Below are 24,246 nucleotides of genomic sequence, written 5' to 3' on the forward strand. Positions count from 1 at the left end.
AGCTCCTGGGCCCCTTTGGCACCATTCTTTTGTTCTTCCTTTAATTCATTCGTTTGTTCACATGTGGTTTCCGTTTCTTTAATCTGGGCATCCAGTCTTTCGCTGCCTCCCCTTATTATCCACCTCATTCCTTCATGATAGTATCGACGAGTATCGTTAAGAGAGAGGAAGACAAATGATAAATTGCGAAAAATGATGGGAATAGAGCCTGTGATTGATGCTGTGAAGAGGAACAGGTTGAGATGGTTTGGTCATGTGTTGAGGAAGGATGAAAGTGACTTGTTGAGAAGAGTGATGGAAATGAATGTAGAAGGAAGTAGAGGATGGGGAAGACCGAGAAAGACTTGGCTAAAGATGGTGGAAGAAGAAATGCGGGCAAGGGGGTTAACAAGGAGAGATGCAGAAAATAGGGCAAAATGGAGAAGATTGTCATGGGGACCGCAAGGCTAACCCCCGCTCTAGCAGGGAAAATGGCCTTAAAATGCATGTTGTTGTTGTTGTTGTATTCCTTCATGATGGGTATCCATTTTGCTATTCAATCCCCATATATCATTACTCATTCCCTTCATTTGTCCCTTCAGTTCCTGCATCTGTTCACCCTGTGCATCCATTTTGTTATTCATTCCCTCTAGTTTATTATTCATTTTCTCACTTTCTTCCCTGCTTCATTCACTATCGGCCCTCATAAATTGCATTATGGCCTGGAAAACCATCGGGGACGAGTAGGAGAGATATGTTGCTTCTGGGACACCTCATTTTCCCATTCACTTACATGTTAAATTTTCCCCTCCCTCATTATCCCAAAACACCTCTATTTCTCCAACCCTCATCTTTATGAACCTTTTGTCTGTAGTACCTATCCTTAATGTTGTTCATTAGACCACTCAAACACTACAAATATTTGTTTTCTCTTATAGACCTATAATCCTTTTTCTACATATCATCTGGCAGATTAATCTTTGACCCACTCAAACATTTTCCCATTCACTTCCATATTAATTCTTTCCCTCCCTCATTGCCCCTAAACACCTCTATTTCTTTCACCCTGTTCTTTACGAACCTTCTAACCTTTTGACATGTTATCCTTATTCATTAGACCACTTAAACAATGGTCCTTCTGTGTGAACCTGTGATCCTTCTGACCTTATGGACCTTTTAACCTTTGACTCTTAATATCATCTGGTGAATATAACCCACTCAAACATCGACCCTACAAATATTTGTTTATGCGTGGGAAATAATTTAATTCTCCTCCAACTTCCATCACCATACTCAAACCCTTTTAAAATTAATTATTCGCTTTTGAGAAATGACGTTGTTTCACTGACTTGGATAACTTCCCAGAAAGTTTTCATTGTCTTATTTCCTGTTTCCTCGAAATGTTAAAGCTGAGTTCTGTTCCCGAAAATACATTTTGGTCATTATAAAGGTCGTGTTGCCGTGCTGTTTTTATCATTACGAACCGAAGAACATGAGCATCAACATGTCTTATTTCACTCTCTACTCTGATGAAGAATACTCACCAGGACTTTGGTAAGTTTCATTCAGAATTAAACTGGTGATGTGAGCTTTGTATGTGATTAATTTAAATTTATATGACTCATGATATATTTTTTTATTACAGCAATTCAGGTTTTCAAAATGACCTGGTCTTGGCAGAGTTTCAAGTTGTTCCACAAGAGGTTTACAACGAATTGAACACTGGTTGGAGCGACCTGCCTCACAGATTGAATGAATTCGATGTTTCACCGTTCTTAGAAGATGATCACCATCGGAGTTTGTCTCAGGTAATTAATTATTCATTTCTCTGATTGGTACCATTAAACGCGAGCTGTCATTTATTTATTCATTGTCAATACAATGTATCTTTTAGGAGAAATTATTAACGTTTTTTCTTTCTTTTTTGAAAGAATATAACACCATCAACAGATGACCACAACCACAACCACGGCTTTGAGTGGGATGCTTTTGATTTTCCAAAGAGTGGTTATTTCCCGTCAACATGTGGTACCCTAAATTTTCAACTCGACCACTTGAACACAAAGCTCGATTTTTTAGAGGTATGTATCCCAATATCCTCATATCCTTGTGTGTGTGTGTGTGTGTGTATGTGTATGTGTATGTGTGTATGTGTGTGTGTGTGTGTGTGTATGTGTGTATGTGTGTGTGTGTGTGTGTGTGTATGTGTGTGTGTGTAATATTTTCTCTCCCCTCTTGTCCTCTTGTCTTCAGGAAGAGATTCAAAAACTCAACACATCTGCTGTCTTTGACTTGTGCTGGGAACAAATTGATGACTTGTGCTGGGAAGAAGTTGAATGTATAATACCTCAAGGAAAATGTTTTAGTAATATGAAGCTTTTAATGTTTTCACTATTATTTATATATATTTGTTTTGTTTACAATTATTTAATTATTAATTACAAAAAGAGAATAAAGGAGGGAACGGGGAGGTGCACCCCTGCCAAAGACCCTTCACCCCCCTCATCCCACCCCTCCCCTCCCCTTGTGTGTGTGGGGAAGGTGGGGTGGGATGAGGGGGGTGAAGGGTCAAGGGTGGGGGTGCACGGAGGGTGGGGGGATGATGGGTGTGGTCTGTGTGGGCGGGGTCTGTGTGGGCGGGGTCTGTGTGGGCGGGGTCTGTGTGGGCGTGGTCTGTGTGGGTGTGGCTTATGATTTTTATTTATTTAATTTATTTTTTTATTACCACTAATTAAATTAGCTAATCTGGGTGGGGTGAATAGAAATGTTGTTTAATGAATTATTAGCTTTGTTTTTTGTAATTCTTGCGAGTAAAATGAACCCAAGATTTCTTCTCGATTTATATCATTTAATTTGTAAGTCCAAGGGTTTGTAGCCATTACATCAACAATTATAAATAATTCATTAGTCCATTTTTGTGTATAACCTTTCTCAAAATGGCTTTTCCATTTGTATACCCTTACAATATCACCAACTTTGAACTTGGGCTTTCTCAAATTTATCTCCTTTTCATATTCTAATTTTGTAAATGTTTCTGATGGTTTTGATTTTGTTGATGAATGAACTGTATTGTTGTAATCATCTACAATATCCTGAATTAAATACACCCATTTTTGAGAACCGAGTTGTGTGAATTTTTTATATAATTTCTCTTTGAAAGTACGATTAAAACACTCAATAACAACTGCCTTTCCTTCATTAAAGGTGCTGTATAATTTAATACCCTTCCCCTTAAGAAATTTCATGAATATTTTGTTATAGAACTCTGTTCCCTCATCAGTCCATAACTTCTTTGGTTTCCTTTTATCCCGATCAAATATTATCTTAAAGGCTAACATTAAAGTATCACCCCTTTTATTTTTTAAAGGGACAACCCAGGCAAATCTACTCCTCAAATCAATAACGGTTAAAGCATACCTGTATCCCCTGTCATTATTCAATTCAATTAAATCAGCGGACCATATGTGGTCGGTGTATTTAGAATAAACCTTCCTTCTTTTAAACTTTGTGATTATAGGTTTGTGTAATTCTTCAGCCAAAAGCTCCTCAGTCTTGATGACATCATTAGAGCCTAAAAGTTTTTTGAGGAATAACCAAGACCAAGTTTCAATTTGACACTTATCATTTTTTAAACAATAAACCTATCAACTTTCTCTCTCAATGTAGGATTTTGTATCAAAGACAAATTATATAACATTTCTCTGTCTGCTTCATGTTTTTCATCCAATGTAATGGTTTTCCCATAAGCAATATCATGCTTCATACACACTTCGTCAACCCTATTTATAGGTTTAGACCAAGATTTAGGATTGTCAGCCTCATCTAATCTTTTATCTAGGTTTGTTCCAGGACCACAGAACGAATATCCAGGTAGATGTAATTCCCCTGGAATTCCAGTTGTTGTAAATTTACTTCCTGAGAGAAACCTTTGTATGTCTCCTCCTCTTTTAGGAGAGATGAATTGGCACTTTTTAGAGCCACACACTTGACATATTCCTTTTTGATAAACTCTATTATTTTTAGCTTTAACATAAGAGATATTTTTAGATTTAGTTTTCTTTTTACATTTGAGACAATAACTCATATTTATTTATCAGAAAAATTCTGACAGAGGATCAAAACCTTTTTGGTTTTTAACATATACATTTCTATCTTCATTTTTAAAACATAAAGAATCCTAAGGAATGCCTTCACTCTCTCCTCCATTTATTTACAAATAAAACTAACTAAAGTCAATAACACCAACATCATCAACCACATAATCTTTTCCTTCTTCTTCTTCTTCACCACTTTCTCGTTTAAATCTCCTCCCTGAAAGTGAAGACATTGACGCCGTCATTCTTGAAAATAATATTTCCATTAGACTTTTAATTTCTTTATTTTCCTCCTCAGTGCGTTGAGTTTGATTTATTTGATGTAATACCTTCAATCTTTTATTAATCTCACTGATTTCCATCTTTTTATATTTTTCCTCCCTCTCTCTTTGCTCCCTCTCCTCCTTCTCTCTTTTATCCCTTTCCTCCCTCTCCTCCTTCTCTCTTTTCTCCCTCTCCTCCTTCTCCTTTTTCTCCCTCTCTTCCTTCTCTCTTTTCTCCCTTTCCTCCCTCTCCTTTTTCTCCCTCTCCTCCTTCTCCTTTTTCTCCCTCTCCTTTTTCTCCCTCTCCTCCTCCTTTTTCTCCCTCTCCTCCTTCTCCTCCCTCTCCCTTTCCTCCTTCTCCTTTTTCTCTCTTTCCTCCTTCTCTTCTTCAACTCCTTCCTCATCCCTTGCTACCCTTGAGTTTGAACCCCAAAGAATATTATACATATACTCATCTGGATTTTGAGATATTCTTGTATCTATAATTATTTTTCTCATAATAGGGTACCAATAAGATTTGTTGATAATTTCTAAAAGAGTTTTATATTTCATAACTTTGAGAAGTTCATTTTTATTTAATATTTTTAACAAGTCTCTATTTGTGGGTTTAGCAATATCAGTATAAGGCCAGTTTTTAATGACAAAATTTCCATGTGTATGTTCCAATTCGTACGGTATGTAAAACCGAGCACCCTTTTCTTGAAGGTATCCCTCAATACAAAAATTATAATTCTCTTGTAGTCTTCTTCCTGCCATTTATGTATCAGAAATATATGTGAGATTAATATTATGACAGGTAATACCACCCCATCTTCCCACTACCAAATCGGTTTGTATTCCACGGCTTTCTATCCTTATCTCATTACCTTCCTTCTTTGTCATGTTAACCATCGCTATACTACCATATATTTTTCTTTTCTTAAAATCATGTATTTGTTGTTTGATAATTGTACTTCCACATAGATCCTTATCCTCACCAAGTGGATAATATTCTTCTTTACGGGACTGATTAAAATCATGTAGGTCTTCTAAGTTTATTGAAAAAAACCAATTATACCCTAAATCAGGCATTTCATATCCCCATTTATTAATTCGCATGTTAACCATATGTCCTTGTTTATAAAATTCAATTGTAAGCAGGTAGTTAAATTCAATGAGGAAAGGTGTATGGTTAGTATAACCAGGTGTTGTGGTTGTAAATTTTACTTGTTTCACAAAACGTGCTGTTTTATTTAAAGATATATATTGTGATAAATCACTGAATCTAATCAAGTCATTCGCATCTGTAGGGTTTGGATAATTGATTAATTTATAAGTATTCTTCATATTAATATTTTTACTTATACTATATTTTTGTCGTTCAGCCTGTGCCTTTGTATAATAATTTGATAAATCAATATCCTGAGAGGATTTTCCAAAGATAGAACCATCTTTTCCAACATAAGTCATTTATATTAGATTAAAAATGATATCATAAAAATTTTCATTATTGTTGAGTTGAAATAATACATATAAACATAATTGACCACAACATTTAGAATTAATTTCTTGAACTTGAAATGTTTGATAAACACCATTCTGTATGAATTGTATTACTTCAACAGGTGGTGGAATACCACAACTATCAAAATAATATTTATCCTGACCATTATGAATACAAACCCAATGAGTACCATTCTGTGTGTCTAAATTCATAATAATATTCTTTGTATTCTTATTTATATGTATTAATTCATCTCTCATACAAATAACCACATTATCAATTTTTAGTGTTTTACAATACTTAGCTAGTTCTATATTTGACGTTGTATTCTTTCCAAATTGTTTAAACCATTTATCCATTTATTTATGAGAAAGATACAATCCATTACCCCGTTTAGTTAGTTTAACACCCGCTTGAGCGATAGAGGAAAGCATTTCTCCAACCAACAATCTAACTTTATCAGGCAGTGGGTGAGTAAAATCCACAATTACACCACTTCCACTAATTTGTTTCTCCAACTCCTTGTTATGTCTTTCCAATTCTTTTTGAGCTTTTAGTTGTGCCTTCCTTTCGTTAACAGTTTTTACCGCTGTTGAAATACCACCAGTCAATGCTCCCGCCGCACTTAAACCAGCAAGTAAAGGAATTAGAAACAGGAGAAATCCTCCACTCGTTTCCCGTGTTGAATATTTCTTCAACATAGGTTTTGTCATTTTAATTTTAAGTGAACCAGTATCATTTAGTGTTTTTACTTGTGTGTGTGTGAGTAAAACATCAATTCTTACAGCTCCTTTTCTTTGAATTGTATTAACATTAATAATACAAGGCTTTTGATTTTGAATACAAGATGTTAATTTATTAAGATTGATTTGATTAACATATACCCCAACCATTTATTTATGAGAAAAAACCTATGTGATATTAATCATAACACCATTATCTGTATTAATCTGCAATTCTGTTTCCTCCAAAAGTAAACAATAAGCATCAACTTCTTCATTCTCTCCTCTTTCAATGTACAGAGAAGTATCTACTCTATTAGACTTTATAGTTTCCTTTTGAGAACTCAGGTCAATTGAGTAGATTGTATAAAGTTTTTGAAACGCAACCATATCCAAAATAGGATCATTATTACCATTACTTTCACACACCTTTTGGTAGGACTTGTAGGCTTCCGCATAATCATTTTTTTCCCAATCAATTTCCAATCTATCTCGCGGATAAAATGTGCCATCAAGAGCAACCCGAAGTTGTTTCACATTAGCATTATCACTCAGGGCATTATTCTTATTAGTACCGTCCTCTCCATCTGGTTTTTTTTAAATGAGCCAGAGGTATCGTGGCTTTCCTTGAAGAACACCCAAATTCCAAGTGTAGGTAGTGTGTTCAAGTTTAACGTGTTGACATCTTCTTTTAAGGTATGATACATTTAGCGGTTTCTTTGAGTTAAGTCTTCTATTTAACATCTCTTCCGTTTTAAGATTAGGAGTATATTCACTGATATACCAACACAAATCATTAATAACAAATTTATTGTTGTCTCCAAAAGCATTTTCAACCCCAAAAAGCAACCTATTTACATTATCATTCCTTTGTAGTTGAAATCTAATTTTAAGACCATACAAAACTTTGTCATAATCACAAAATCCAAATATACCTTTCAGAGGTACTGCTACGGTAAAACTATTCTCTGGTTTTGTGTCATCATTATACATTGCCTTCCTTTGACTATAACCAGGGTCTGTGTTTGTACCCATTGACATATCAGGAATAAAACCTTCAACAGCTCCCTTACCCATTCTATCACCAAACGAATATAGTGTAAATTTCATCATTTCAGATGTAGCAGAGACATAATCAACCGCTTCAACCTCTTGTGTTCCAATATACAGGCGAACACTATCAAACATTTTCCAGAAGAAATCATTTACGAGTGTAGCATTAGTATTATTCGCAGCCTTAGTGAATTTAAATTTACACAGCCAGAAACTATCAGCTATATTCAAGTAAGTTTGTTGATTATTTATTTCAAAACTTTTTGTTCCGTTTGAATTCCAGTCTGTTCCTTTTATAGCATTTACCTTAAAATAGTCTTCCTTTTTAGTGGAGTTTGAAATGATAATCGTATCATCCAAATCATAGATACTATCAATCGCTTCCATACTTGTATTTATATAGCATTAAAATTGTTGAAACCCTGACCCAAGTATTTTAATGATTTTTTGTCGTTCTTGTGAAGATAGTTGAGTTTTACCTTTTTTTATTTCTTTGATTGCTTGTAATTTATGAGACTCCTTTTGAGCATCTTTTATACTCTTTATAGCACCCACAACTGAACCCACGGCAGAAGCAGTTGAACCAATTAGGTCTTTATGTTTAAGGATGGTTGAACCAATACCCATTAGAGTATCAATTATCCCATCTCCTTTATTTCGAAATTGATGACCTACACCTCGTTGTCTCTTAGGTTTATAGTATCCTCTCCCAAGAAACATACCTTCACCCTTATAGTATGGTGAAAGGTACATGCCCTCCCCTGTAATTATTTTATATTTTCCCAACTCGTGTTTTCTCACAATAACCATTATTTATTTATTGAAAAACTTCACGTAGGTGAATTCTGATGGATATAATTTCATCATTAAAGGATATCATACGATTATCTTGGTCGGTTATCCTAAAATTTACTCTGTATATGGTTTTTCCTGACACAGATAAATAGACAAGATTTTTTGGTTCCATATTAAATTTATAACCAATCGGGGTTGAGTATGCACTGAATGAAAATATTGTATTTGTTCTTATTCCATCGTTATAAGCACCATCAATCAAATCACAATGAATTAATACTGAATTTATACCGGAGGTTATTTGGAATATCACTGTAAAACGTCCCGTTATTTTCAATCTTTTTTGAAGAGAAACCCAATAGCTCTCTAAACGAATTTTCAATCGTGAAATCAACTTTATAATTATTTTTAAGTTTAATAGTTGATTTTGAAGTGTGTTTTTGAATATCTATTACAATATTTTTTGGTTCATCACCTTTTTCTTTCATAAGGCGAGAGACTTCTGAAGATATTTGAGAAATCTCGTAAGCTCCAGGTGAAACGGTTATAGTTTTATATCCACTTCCTGAATTATAACTAAACTTGTTGTTTTTCTCTGTGATATTAAACAAGGTATTATAAGTTTCCATCGACAATAAAGATGCCTCATATGAGGTAAGGGGGTCAAGTTGTAGTGGGTAAGGGAATGAAGCTGTGTAATCGCTCGTTGTGAAATTAAAACTAAGAATTGTGCTTCTCATCTTATTTAATATCTAATAAAATATCTTTGTATTGACATTTATTAATTATTTTCATATTCATCAACTGATCTAAAATGGCTGAGGTTTCATTAAAACAATTGTTGTTTCCAGCCTTCTTACTACCTAACAACAATAATAGTCTATTAACTAATTGTGATGGGTCATTTGGAAGAAAACTAACACCTGAACCAAGCTTTCTTAAAGCATCAATAATATGTTTCTCCTTCTCATTCTTCTTACTTTTACCAGCAACAGAAACTCTATAATCAAGTGAGTTTAGTAAATCAATATATACCCTATCTTCCTCTCTTTCCATATCAAGTGGTTCCTCAAAATATTTTGAACCATTTAATCCAGAGTTTGTTAGAAGAAACATTAATCTTGGAGTTAATTCAACATTTGGTTGAGTAGAACTTAAGAATACCAATTTATCATTAAATATCAATACCTTTTCTTTCACAAGATAAAACTGTGCTGGTTCTTCTGTTGGAATGAGACCTGCTCTGGTTTTTGAATTCACCGAATATTCATTGTTTTGAAGAGCTTCCACAACATAATTAGGGGGTTGATTTACCTCCTCAAGTTTCCGAAATAATCCTTCATCATCATATTCTAATTCTCCAAGTTCTTGCTCTGTCATTTGACTAAAATCTTTGATCATTTGAAGTTTTTTCGGAGTAAATTCTACTGTGGGGGCTGCAGGTGAGTGTTGAGTTTTCAAAAGTGGTTTAAAGAATTTCTCTTGTTTTCTTTCAAAGGCTTCTTCACCAGTTAGTTTCTGTCTCCGTTTCTTCTTTATCTCTTCCTGTTGTTTAACAACTTTTGAAACCAACTCTTGATGTTCTTTAAACTTTCTTGCTCTTTCGTCGGTATTCATTTTCTGTATTTATTTATTGAAAAATATCATTTAGTATCTCATCTTGTTTCACAACAATATATTTATATTTTCCAATCGTGTGTTTCATAGAATTTTCTAATTCCTTCTTACTACATAATGTAGAACAATTATCTCTCCAAAAATTATTTATATCTATTGAATTTAACTTAAATAAAATAAAAGTATTAGCATTGTTTCTTATTGAGCGTCGAGGGAGTTGAAAATATGACTGACTAAGATAAATACAATTACAAGAAGAATGTCTCCCTCTTGTATAGTAGCTATCCATTACTGTTTGGTTTCTCTCATTAACACAATCATCAAAGATGACGAGGTTCTTTTTTGATTTATCTAAATCTTGAGGTGAAGGTATATCATCCGTATTATCACTGAGAATACAAGTAATGGGTTTCGATTTTGATTTCTGTGTATCACAAAATAGTTGTATTATATCCTCAATGTTATAATCATTTAGTTTGTTTTGAAGTTTAAATAAACCGATAATGTCTTCCTTTTTAAGACCCGCATTAAAACCTTGTGATAGTAGTTGATACTCGGGTTGAAAACTTGACTTTGTAAAAATTATTAAATTATTATAATCCAAAAAGTTTGGGGTAAGGAGCATCTTTAAAAGTAAACAGGTTTTTCCACATCCGCTTGAACCAACTATTAGACATCTCAATTAATTTGGAATGTTTTTATGGTTATTAAATTTTATCTTATTTTCCCAAACGGGTAAAAAATCATTCATTTATATATTTGGAAAACAAGTCATCCAACTTTTTTTGAGCTATTTTAGAAACTCTATATTTTATCCTGAGTTCAGGTTTAATTTTATAATAATTCATTATTTTATTTATATAATATCTTGTATTAACATTTCCATTAAAACCACTTTGAATAATAAATATCATTAAACCCTTATACATTTTCTCAATATAAATATTATCTTCCCTTGAAAGAAATGGGGTTTTATCACCATAATACTTAATATTCATTCCTCTTATTAATATTGTAAAGTATTTCATTTTTGGCTCTAATTTTGAATTGTTCTATTTTTTAAAATATTTTTTATTATCATTAATTTGAAGATAATCACAGAAAATACATTGTTTATATGAATCCTCATTATTAAGTCCGTTTCTATCACAAGCCAGACATTTCTCAAATTGATCATATGGTGAGTCTGGAAATTCTAAAGGCCCTTCAAAATCTTCTTCTTCCATATATTTCTCTTTGTTTAATTTACCATAATGAAAGGCAGGAAATTTTAACTCTAGTTTATGATTTTTCATATTTATATAATAAATTTTTACTTAAACTAAACGCAAGTTTTTTTAACTAATAAATACAATGTTTCAAAACACAAAAGACAAATTTCAATCAATCTCTACTTCGGTGGAAGATATAGAAAAATATGTCAAAGATGTTAAATTAAACAAAGATAAATATGGGAATTTTTGGATAAAACCAGTTATGGAAAACAACATGAGTTCGTCTATTTCATTTAAAGGAAGAGCTCTAACTATGATTGGAAAGACATCCATTAAAGTAAACCTAACGAAAGTTTCCCCACTACTCCTAGCGATTTATTCAAAGCTTGAAAGTGTAATTGATCATGATATTTTGAAAAAGAATGATAAGACTATCAACAGCTCTAGAGGAAACATTTGTATATTCTTTAATAACCCAAAGGATGTAGATCTAAGTAAAATGAATGATGTTAATATTTCTGGAGAAATGTTATTTCGTTCCATGATAGTTAGAGATTATTTAAAGATAACCTTTGATATTAAAAATGTAGAGATTGAATCTGTTAATGAAAAAATATATATTGATATTGATGGAAATATTTTTCTTGATAACTAAATATGAGTCATTACAGCAGTTTAGGTGATAGTATAATGGACTCAGATAGTGATTATGATGATAGTATAATGGACACAGATAGTGATTATGATGATAGTATAATGGACACAGATAGTGATTATGATGATAGTATAATGGACACAGATAGTGATTATGATGATAGTATAATGGACACAGATAGTGATTATGATGATAGTATAATGGTCTCAGATGACGATTCTATTCTTGAATTTTATAATGATAATGATTTTATAATTAAAAAAAGTGATTTACTTTAAGTATAATTTTCCTATATAAATATGAATAAAGCAACGTATTGCGACGTTTGTGAAAAAGAATATAAACAATACAAAAAACATCTTAATACTGTTAGACACACGGTTAAACTACTTCACCTACTATCTCCTATTCAAAAGGAAACAACGCACTGCTCTACCTGTAATAAAGATATCCTCAAGAAAGGCTTCAAAATACATCTTAAAACTAACAAACACTTGTCAAAATTGTTTACTATTAAAAATACTGATGGTGCTTTCAAAGGACATATCAGGATTCGAATCTTTGGCTTTCATCCTCCTCAACCAAAGTCTATAGTTGATGCTGTAGAAATAGTTAAACCCGCTGTTCAAACGTTGATTGAAAAAACACTAAAAGAAATGAAACCACTTAAATTTTATATGGGGGTAAAATTAGAAATGACAAAGGATGAAGGAGTTATAGATACACCATACATGAGAACTGAACCGCACTTTATATCTTCATATCAAGATTTTAAAACATCAGGAGTCTATGATGAACTTATTAAACAAGAGCAAGATGTGGATAATTCAATCGTAGGAAGTGGATTCAATATAGGAAAAATTATTTACATCGATATTCATATTCTTAAATCAGATCCTCTAAAAGCTTCTTCTTACATTGATTTACCCAGTGTTATCAAAAATAGAAAAGCAGTTATCAATATCAAAAATAAAGACAATAAATGTTTTCTCTGGTCTATTCTAGCACACTTACATCCTCCACATTTTCATGATGAAAGAGTATCTCATTATAAAAAATATGAGAATACATTAAATACGAAAGATCTAAAGTTTCCTTTGACTTTAAATGATATTCCTAAATTTGAAAAGATGAATAATTTATCAGTTAATGTTTATGGTCTAACAGAAACAAGCAACATTCAGGTCTTAAAGCTTTCTGACAATTGTAAACAAACTCATATTAATCTTCTATATTTTAATTCAGAGAAAAATTCACATTACACATACATCAAAGATATTGCTAAATTAATAAAACCACAAGTATGTAAAAGAACAAATAAAATATATATTTGTTTACGTTGTCTTAACTTTTTCCATTCACAAGAAAGATTGGATAAACACTCAAAGTATTGTGGAGAACATAAATCAACGGTAATCAAAATGTCTAAAGAAGGCTCAAAGATCTCATTCAAAGATGAAAAGAAAACAATAAAACATCCATTTGTTATATATGCTGATTTTGAAAGTATTTTAGAAAAAATTGATACTGCTTCTCCAGATCCAAAAGAATCATACACAAATAAATATCAAAAACATACTCCTTGCGGATTTTGTTATTATATCAAATCATCCGTTGGTGATGAATATAACAAGTTAGAGGAGTATAGAGGCTCAAATGCCCCAGAGGAGTTTGTGAAACGACTAGAAAAAGACTGTGTTCGATTAACCACGATAATGAGAGAAACCAATAAACCAATGTACTTGACGAGTGAAGAGAAAAGGGAATTTAGAAAAAACAATGTTTGTCATATTTGTGAGAAGAAAATTGGTGAAGGTCTAAAGGTTAGAGATCATTGTCATCTCACTGGTAAATATAGAGGACCAGCACATCAAAGTTGTAATATTAATTATAAACTCCCCTCTTTCATTCCTGTCTTTCTTCATAACAACGCTCATTATGATACACACTTGTTTATTAAAGAGTTGTCAAAGACTCCTGGGAGTATCAGTGCTATTCCAAGTACAGATCAAAAATACATCTCCTTTACAAAGATCATTCCAACAAGACCAACTACAAGAATTCGATTCTTGGATACATATAAATTCATGGCTAGTCCTCTTGCTAACCTAGTTTAAAATTTGAAAAAATTCCCATGTTTGGAGAGTAATTATGAGGATACGGAACTCCTAACACAAAAGGGAATTTACCCGTACGACTATATGGATTCATTTAAAAGATTTGATGAAAAGAAACTTCCTCCAAAAGAAGATTTTTACAATATTCTAAATAATAGCAATGTTTCAGATGATGATTATGGACATGCTAAGAAAGTTTGGGACTTTTACAATATCAATAATATGGGTGATTATCATGATCTATATCTCAAGACTGATGTCCTTCTTCTAGCAGATGTATTCGAAGCATTTAGATCCGTGTGTCTTTCTGGATATGGCTTGGATCCTGCTCATTATTTCACAGCACCGGGTCTTGCTTGGAGTGCTATGTTGAAAATGACTAAACAAGATTTGGATTTGATAACCGATGTTGATATGCTCCTGATGATAGAGAGAGCAAAGAGAGGGGGAATTTCACAAGTCTGCTCATCAAGATATTCAAAAGCAAATAACAAATATCTTCCAGATTATGATCTAAAGAAAGATAGTTCCTATCTCATGTATTATGACACAAACAACTTGTATGGCTGGGCAATGTCTCAAGCTCTTCCTTATGGTAAACTAAGATGGGTAAAGGAAAAAGACTACAAAAAGGTTTTACAAGATATATGTATCTCTACACAAAAAGAATTGGATGATTCAAAGGTCGGTTATTATTTTGAGGTCGATTTTAAATATCCCGAAGAACTTCATAATAAAGATAAAGATCTTCCATTTGCTTGTGAGAAAGAAATTCCAAAGAAAGAATGGTTGAGTGATTATCAACAATCGTTTGATGTAAAAGGTGAATCAACAGAAAAATTACTTACTACATTATATAACAAGAAAAATTATGTTCTACACCAAAGAAATTTGCGACAATATTTATCAAAAGGTCTAAGAGTAGAGAAGATCCATCGGGTTCTAAAGTTCAATCAAAGTCATTGGTTAAAGGGGTACATTGATTTTAATACACAAAGAAGAACAGAGTCAAAAACAGATTTTGAGAAAGACTTTTATAAATTGATGAATAATGCGGTCTTTGGTAAGACCATGGAGAATGTGAGGAAAAGACAAAATATCAGACTATCAACATCTTGGGAACAAGCATCAAAATTAATTAATAGACCGAGTTTTATAAGAGCCGAGGTCTTTACTGAGAACTTTTGTGCGATCCATTTGGTTAAAGAGAGTATTGAAATGGACAAACCTATTTACATTGGTACCTCAATACTTGATTTATCAAAGTCCTTGATGTATGATTACTTTTACAATAACTTGAGGAAGAAATATCAAAATGATGTTAATCTACTTTATATGGATACAGATAGTTTTATTTTGAAAATTAATACTGATGATGTTTATTCAGACATGAAAAAGGACATTAATATCTATGATACAAGTAATTACAGTCCAGGGAGTGAGTTGTTCTCTTCTAAAAATAAAAAGGTGATTGGAAAGTTCAAGGATGAATTAGGAGGAAATGTTATGAGTGAATTTGTGGGATTGAGGTCTAAGGCATATGCTTATAAATACATTGTGAATAACGTTGAAAAGACTGATAAGAAGTTAAAAGGTGTAAAGAAAAATGTTATTAAAGAGACAATAAACTTTAAGGATTATTATAACTGTTTAACAACAAAAAAAGAAGAGTTTAGAAAGATTAATGGAATAAGAAGTTATAAACATAAATTATATACAGAAGAGATGAATAAGAAAGCATTGGGGGCTTTTGATGATAAGAGGTTTATTTTAGAAAATGGAATTGATAGCCTCCCTTATGGTTATATAAGATATATAAGTGATAAGATATATAAGTGATAAGATATATAAGTGGTAATATATATATATATATATATATATATATATATATATATATATATATATATATATATATATATATATATATATATAAGTGATAAGATAATGGGGTTAGGGATTTTAACGGGCTACCGCCGCCTTTTTTACTATTATATAAATGATAGAACCAAGTACCAACCAGACTAAAGAGTGGAGGTGTAATCAACCTTGGTATGTAAATGGTAAACATAACGAATGTGAAAAATATCAAATAGGTATAATTGAAAAGGCAACTGGTAAAAAAGTTCACAAAACAAATAAGAGAATTAATTTAAATACTGGTGAGTTGGGTAAAAAGGATGGAAATATTTTTGAGTGGACTGAAAACTTTGATGGTTGTCAGGAAAATATATACTTTAATTTAAAAATGGTATGTGGCACTGGAGGCGCTCAAACAAGAACATTGAGGGAGGTTTACCATTTTATCTTAACTCAGTTAAAATATCTTGAGAAAGAACCAAACTCAAACATATTTTTTGTCAATATATTGGACGGTGAGGAGAGTTGCAGGAGAATTAAATTATTTCCCACGCATAAACAAATATTTGTAGGGTCGATGTTTGAGTGGGTTATATTCACCAGATGATATTAAGAGTAAAAGGTTAAAAGGTCCATAAGGTCAGAAGGATCACAGGTTCACACAGAAGGACCATTGTTTAAGTGGTCTAATGAATAAGGATAACATGTCAAAAGGTTAGAAGGTTCGTAAAGAACAGGGTGAAAGAAATAGAGGTGTTTAGGGGCAATGAGGGAGGGAAAGAATTAATATGGAAGTGAATGGGAAAATGTTTGAGTGGGTCAAAGATTAATCTGCCAGATGATATGTAGAAAAAGGATTATAGGTCTATAAGAGAAAACAAATATTTGTAGTGTTTGAGTGGTCTAATGAACAACATTAAGGATAGGTACTACAGACAAAAGGTTCATAAAGATGAGGGTGGGAGAAATAGAGGTGTTTTGGGATAATGAGGGAGGGGAAAATTTAACATGTAAGTGAATGGGAAAATGAGGTGTCCCAGAAGCAACATATCTCTCCTACTGGGACGTCTCGGTCGCGAGGGAGGTTCCATTACTACCCTCCACCCCATCTATAATCGGCTCACTTCGAACACTCCCCGAATCTTCTATTCTTTCCTCCTCCATTTTACTAACCCCCTCTATCTATCGAGAGGAGGTAGTTTCCCCGCGCGCGTTTTACCTCAGAAAAATTTAAATTTAGTGACGCACTGCTCACGCCACACAAGCCCAATCGATTATTAAAATTTTATCGCCTCAATCTATAACGAATTTTTCTCCAAATCCTCTACACCCTTGACACCAAATTTTATCCAGAGGGTTCAAAATCCCACTCCTCGACAACAGTTGTCACGTGATTCCCCACGGTTAATACCGGGAAATCATGGATGGCAATTCAAGCGTTACGAAGGCGACAATCAATGGTGGATTTCCTATACACTCGCGGGAGGAAGAAGGGGAATAATAAGAAGCGGGAATTTACCTCACGGTCTGTGCGCAGTCTTCAAACCTGCAAAAAGTAACTCAGCCATAAACGGAATTAGAATGTACAAAAGAACAAGGCTTTATTGCCACGGATGCCGATAACAAGAACGCGATGGTAAAAACTAAACCCCTATATCGGGACGTCCCCACACCAGACTTCTACAACGGACACAGGAAGAATTAATAAAAAGCAATCGTCGTGTTCTGTGTAGTGTGAGCTTATCTCTGTCTGGCTGCAGGGTGTCAGGGATAGTCTGGGATTGTCAGCTCAAAGCGCACAAGCCTGCCACGGCTCCGATTGGTGGGAAGAAAGGCCTCGATGCAGCCCCGTTAACCAGGCCTTGATAACACCTCTCGCTCACGTGCTGCCAGGCCAACGTCTGCCGCTGCGTGGCAAGCCTCGCGTCCCTGCGCGAGCAGGGAGGGAGGATGATCGTCGGCACTCCACCGTTTGTCATCGGCGAATGAGCAAGGGTCCAACGTAAAGAGAAGGCAAGAAGGAAAGAGAAAGCAGAGGCGAAGATAGGCAGAGGCGAAGGGGCGAAGAGAGAAGAAGGAAGGGAGAAAATGTCCGTCTCTGCTCACTTTTATCAGGCATCCTCTGACATCACTGGCGCTTCCCTTCCAATGAGCACGTCGTTTCTTCCACGTCTTTCGGACCCTCCTCCCTGATTGGCCTTTGGTGTTGGTGTCATCGGTCGGTGGCCAATCTGTGTGGAATGTCCATCTTCCCTACTCTGCCAATCAGCGACCTGCTCATTACTCACCCCTCCCCCGGCAATCACGCGTCCTCCTGGGCGTGGCTCTCGGCCCGCCTGCCCGATGTTTCATTGCCATGGTGTAATACTGCGCGGCCGCTTCCGGTCTGTTCTTCCGTCAGTTCCTTCGTTATTGTGGCTGGGGGGATTAATTAGTGTGTTGCGCTATTGGGCCTAACTAATGTATATGAGTGCATTGCCATACAGGACACCGGATATGATCACAGGTGCGACATACCGGGGAGTTAGCATAATCCCTACTCTACCTATCAGACGATCATCCTTGTATGATCACAGATATACACTTAATCCAACAAGCCGCCGAAACAAACTTATTACAGGTGAGGATTCCCTATCCCGACAGCCGGAGCATAAAACCTACGCAGATATACCTGGATCTATATATCCCCCTACCCAAAATTCATAACAATATTATGTAAAGTAAATACATTGTGTGGATTACATCAGTTTGTGGATCTGATAAATTGCCAGTAATCATTTTGTAAAACTGAATGTGCAGGTGCAGCATCTAAAGGAAGATGTCCAAATATCACACACGTCCATGCCCGTGGGATCCACACGGGTGACCCCACTAGTATGTATATATTCCAATTGTATGTTTCATATACTCCTCAAATTTATTTTTACTACATAATGTAGAACAATTGTCTCTCAAAACATTATTTACATCTATTGAATTTAACTTGAATAAAATAAAAGTATTGGCATTGTTTCTTATTGGGCGACGAGGGAGTTGAAAGTATGATTGACTGAGATAAATACAATTACAAAAAGAACGTCTCCCTCTTGTGCAGTAGCTATCCATAACCGTTTGGTTTCTCTCATTAACACAATCATCAAAGATAACGAGGTTCTTTCATGATTTATCTAAATCTTGGGGTGAAGGTGTATCATTCGTATTATCGCTGAGAATACAAGTTATGGGTTTTGATTTCTTTTTACATTTCTGTGTATCACAAAATAGTTGTATTATATTGTTACGTTTGTAAGGGGCAGACAATGATTACCTTAGAACCAGGTAGAATGTATAGATTAGTGTGCGCCGACTAGAGTGATACAAGATGGCGGCTGTGCATGTGTGAGATCACGGAGCTCGCGACGCGGCCTTGCTTCCTTCTCACCACGGACTGAGAGCACGGTCATTGGATGCTCAAAAACGTTAATTCCAGGAATTGTACGGCTCCGGAAAGATACGAACGTTGATCTCGATTAACCCACACGAGGTTTTGGACAACTGCTGGGCTCTTGGAAGCTGAAGGCCGCATTGGGCTTGACGGTAGAGAATCGAAAGGAGGCCGTCTAATCTGCTCGCCTCACGCTTGTTGTGTTTTCGACGCGCGGTGTTCTACACCGCCATTTTGGACCACTTCCCGCATGAGTGGCTACCCCAGTTTCAACAGCCGCCAAGCTCCTGAAAGTACTCTTTGGGACGCCAAGCTAAGTGCCGGCTGAAGGGGTTATTTTCATTTTATCTTTCCCTTGATGCCGCCCCCCCCCCCTCCTCCCCCCAGAATTTCCATGTTTTAAACGTTTCCCGGTGTGTACCCTGGATAAGAATAGGTACACCGTATCCCTGCGTGTCGTAAAAGACGACTAAGAGGGTTGGCGTCAGGAAGGGCATCCAGCCATAAAAACATTGCCTCAAAAAGGGAACCATGACAATTACAACTACATATGGGCAGGGTACAGCCCGAAGTGGAGATCGGTTTCTGATGTTTGGGACATGGAATGTAGGGACAATGACAGGGAGATCAGGAGAAGTGGTGGAAGTATTGGTCAGAAGAAGAGTGGACATATGTTGTGTGCAAGAGACGAGATGGAAGGGAAGTGGTGTGAGAATGGTGAACGGTAGGCAGGGACAGAAATACAAGTTTGTGTGGCAAGGGTGCCTGGAGGGCGTGAATGGTGTTGGTGTCCTGTTTTCTGAGGAGTTTGTAGACAGTGTGGTGAGTGTGACTAGAGTGAGTGATAGGTTGATGATGGTGAAAATGATGATTGGAAAGCTCTTGGTGAACGTCATCTCGGGATATGCTCCGCACATTGGTCGAAGCGATGAAGAAAAGGCCAAGTTCTGGTGTGCGATAGAGAAGCTGATGGAAAACGTGAAAGATGAGGAAGTTGTTGTGGTAGGGGGAGACCTAAATGGACATGTGGGAAGGAGTATGGATGGTTTTGACGGAGTTCATGGGGGTTACGGATATGGTGTGAGAAATGGAGACGGTGAAAGGATTTTGGAGTTTGCTGATGGAGCTGATTTGTTGATTTGTAATACTCAGTTCCAGAAAGAAGATAATAAGCTTGTTACATACACGTCAGGTGGGTCCACGACAACCGTTGACTACCTGATGGTGCGTAGGCGAGATAGGGGGCACCTCCGGGACACAAAGGTGATCCCGGGGGAGGAGGCTGTTTCACAGCACCACTTGGTTGTCTGCGACGTAAGGGTGAAAGGTGCGAGGAGAGCTCGGCGGGTGAAGTACCAACCGAGAATGAAGGTGTGGAGGTTGAAAGAGGTGACAGTAAGGGAGGCATTAAAAGAGAGGCTGAGTAGGGTCGAGGATGATGTGGTTGAGCTTGAAAGTGGTTGGATGGCGATGAAAGCTAGTCTGTTGGGAGCCGTTGGTGAGGTATGTGGATGGACAAAAGGACCACCGAGGCACTCGGAAACATGGTGGTGGGATGATGAAGTTGGAAAGAGGATGGACGAGAAGAGGAAGAAGTTCAAGGAGTGGCAGAAGGCGAGGGGTACGGGAGCAGAAACAGCAGAGCATGAAAGTTATAAGGCAGCCAGGAAGGCTGCAAAGAAAGAGGTAGCAAAGGCGCAGGAGGCATGTAGGAAAATGTTCGGAGAACGCTTGGATTCGGAAGAGGGTCAGAAAGCAGTATTCAGGATTGCAAAGCAGATAGCGAAAGAGAGGTGTGATGTGATGGGGGTGAGTTGCTTGAAGGATGAAGTGGGACAAATCGTGTCGACCCAGATGGAATTAAAGGAAGATGGAAAAGATATATGGAAATGCTGTTGAATACAGAGAATGAATGGGATGGCAACATAGAGAGTAACCCTGTTTTAGGACCGGCAGAGAAGATAACTGAGAAGGAAGTTGAGGAAGCGATAAAAGCAATGAAGGGTAGAAAAGCGGGAGGGCCGACGGGAGTTGTGGGAGATATGTTGAAGGCAGCAGGAAGTTGGGGTGTGAAGAGAATGACAGAGATATGTAATCTGGTGGTGAAAGAAGGCCGCATTCCATTGGATTGGGAACTGAGTACCCTCGTCCCTCTGTACAAGGGGAAAGGTGACCCTCTGGAGTGTGGCTCGTACCGAGCGATAAAGTTATTGGAGCATGGAATGAAGGTATTGGAAAGGGTGTTGGAGAGGAGGATAAGGAAGAAAGTGAAGATCGACGAAATGCAGTTTGGATTCATGCCAGGAAGAGGAACGACAGACGCGCTTTTCATTGTGAGGCAGTTGCAGGAGAAGTACATGGAGAAGAGGAAGAAGTTGTTTCTTGGGTTTGGTGATCTGGAGAAAGCATTCGATAGGGTACCACGCAAAGTATTGACATGGGCATTGAGGAAGTTAGGAGTGGAGGAATGGTTGATCAGAGTAGTGATGGCAATGTACAAAAGAGCGCGCACAGCTGTAAGGATGAAGGACGGGAACAGTGGTGAGTTTGAGGTGAAGGTGGGAGTGCATCAGGGGTCGGTACTAAGTCCACTACTATTTGTAGCTGTGATGGAGGTGCTGGCTCAGAACGTAAAGGAGGGTTTACCGTGGGAGTTGTTGTATGCAGATGATCTGGTGTTGATTGCGGAAAGTATGGATGGACTGAAGGAAAAGATGAACACGTGGAAGGAATGTATGGAGACAAAAGGTCTGAAGGTGAATATCGGAAAGACGAAGGTGATGGCAAGTGGTAAAGCATGTGGTGAGGTGGAAAGAACTCAGAAGTGGCCCTGTGCTGTGTGTAGGAAGGGTGTCGGAGTGAACTCCATTCAATGTACAATGTGCGCTGAGTGGGTTCATCAAAAATGTAGTGGTCTGAGAGGGTCATTAACCAGTGTGGCAGCTACCATTCAAATGTAAGGTGTGCACAGAGGGAGCTGCAGATGGAGGAAATGTTGAGTTGGATCTTGGAGACGGCGTGAAGCTGGAAGGTGTGAAAACATTTTGCTACCTCGGAGACATGCTGAATGGAGAAGGTGGATCAGACTCGGCAACGGTTGCTCGAGTGAGATGTGCATGGAAGAAGTTTCGGGAACTGAGTGGCGTGCTGATGATGAGGGGAGTGTCGTTGAAGCTGAAGGGAAAGGTGTATGCTGCATGTGTGAGAAGTGTTATGATTTATGGGAGCGAGACATGGGTAATGAACGTAGAGCAGCAACGAAGGTTGGAAAGGGTGGAAATTCGAATGGTTCGGTGGATGTGTGGAGTATCGTTAAGAGAGAGGAAGACAAATGATGAATTGTGAAAGATGATGGGAATAGAGCCTGTGATTGATGCTGTGAAGAGGAACAGGTTGAGATGGTTTGGTCATGTGTTGAGGAAGGATGAAAGTGACTGGTTGAGAAGAGTGATGGAAATGAATGTAGAAGGAAGCAGAGGACGGGGAAGACCGAGAAAGACTTGGCTAAAGATGGTGGAAGAAGAAATGCGGGCAAGGGGGTTAACAAGGAGAGATGCAGAAAATAGGGCAAAATGGAGAAGATTGTCATGGGGACCGCAAGGCTAACCCCCGCTCTAGCAGGGAAAATGGCCTTTAAAATGCATGTTGTTGTTGTTGTTGTAGTGTGTGCCGACTGTCACGAAGAAGAAGAAAAACCTCAATGTACTCTAAGTAGGGATCCGGTAGACTGTGTGTCGTGTAAGTGTACCTTGGTCCCCATTACGAGGAGTGGGGTATGTTAATTAGCTCAGAGATTATGGGTAATTTATCCCCTGTATGTCGATACCACTGTACTTTATTCATATGTCCCTTTTGGCACCACACCATAGACACTAGCAGAAATCGCACATTTAAACACCCTAATTAAAAACCTACCGGAAGCCAGGACATTGAGTGCTCCTCAAGATGGAACTCACTGATAGGGTCGGGGCAGAGACGTGTTGAGATGACGTCAGAGCCTTGAGTATGAAGGAACACTCTGCCCGACATTTTCTGTCTCTCTTCTTCTTTGTCTCTCTAGTCCTGGCTTTGACAATGAACGGTCGTGTCCCGACATCTTTCTCTTGGGTACGGACTTTGATAGAGACCGGTCGAGGCTCTGGACTTCCTCACATCTTCTGGCTTTGGTGCTGGTGTTGGTGAACGAGATCGTGAGGACAAGCGCGGCTGGAGTGGCCGAGCGAGCGTGGCTTGTTCACTTCGCACACGGAGCCAGGAGTGAGTGGACCATGCGGCGAGGCCTAGTTAGCGCCCACGGGCAGTGCAGCCTGCGGACTCCCGCACAAGGATGTAGAGGCCTGTGACGAACCGGGACGATTCCTGACGAGGTTCAATCGCAGCTCGGAGCTAAGTGCCAACAAATTAACACATTTATTTTAAGTTATTTTTCCCATTGTTTGTATTCGAGTCTGTATGGGGGCGCTCCAGTTAGGACTTTATTTTATTGTGCATCCTTTGGTTACCGGCATTTATTCAATAAAGTCGGTATTTTTGTACATTTTAATTCTTTGTCGTTTGAGTTGATTGAATATCCAGGTGCGAAGACGTTGGGTGGAAGCCGCCCAGGTAAGTTCCTCATCCTCCTTTCCATCACGTGTAAAGAATACCGTCATTTTTGGATTGAACGCCTTGGAGTAAAGCTCGTTTGGTCATCCATGCCACCCTGCGGTGTTCACCACAGAGTAGACACAAGACAATATATTGACATTAATACAAAGAAAAGAACAGAGGCAAAGACTGATTTTGAGGACTTTTATAAATTGATGAACAATGCTGTGTTTGGAAAAACAATGGAAAATGTCAAGAACAGACAAAATATAAGACTTGCTACATCTTGGAAAAAAACATCTAAATGAATGAATAGATCCAGTTTTCAAAAAATAGAGGTGTTTTCAGAGAACTTTTGTGCTATTCATTTGATTAAAGTGAGTATT

The 24,246-nt window shown here is 36.9% G+C and overlaps 1 protein-coding gene and 1 long non-coding RNA gene across 6 annotated transcripts in view; one reads left to right on the forward strand and one right to left on the reverse strand.

The window, feature by feature from the left end:
* The window catches only part of LOC137417753 (alpha-soluble NSF attachment protein-like), a 323,838-nt gene that overhangs the window by 126,310 nt on the left and 173,282 nt on the right, over nt 1-24,246 (reverse strand). The gene's annotated exons all lie outside the window — the stretch shown is intronic.
* Nucleotides 1,168-2,276, forward strand: LOC137417752 (uncharacterized). 2 transcript variants are annotated; one of them, XR_010982489.2, is made up of 4 exons: nt 1,168-1,533; nt 1,625-1,787; nt 1,911-2,060; nt 2,233-2,276. It is a non-coding gene; the product is annotated as an uncharacterized LOC137417752 (long non-coding RNA). The 2 variants fall into 2 exon arrangements; XR_010982488.2 differs by having other exon boundaries at nt 1,177-1,787.

This window comes from Myxine glutinosa, chromosome 11 (genome assembly GCF_964187855.1).
Source record: "Myxine glutinosa chromosome 11, kmMyxGlut1.1, whole genome shotgun sequence".
In the NCBI taxonomy this organism is placed as follows: Eukaryota; Metazoa; Chordata; class Myxini; order Myxiniformes; family Myxinidae; genus Myxine; species Myxine glutinosa.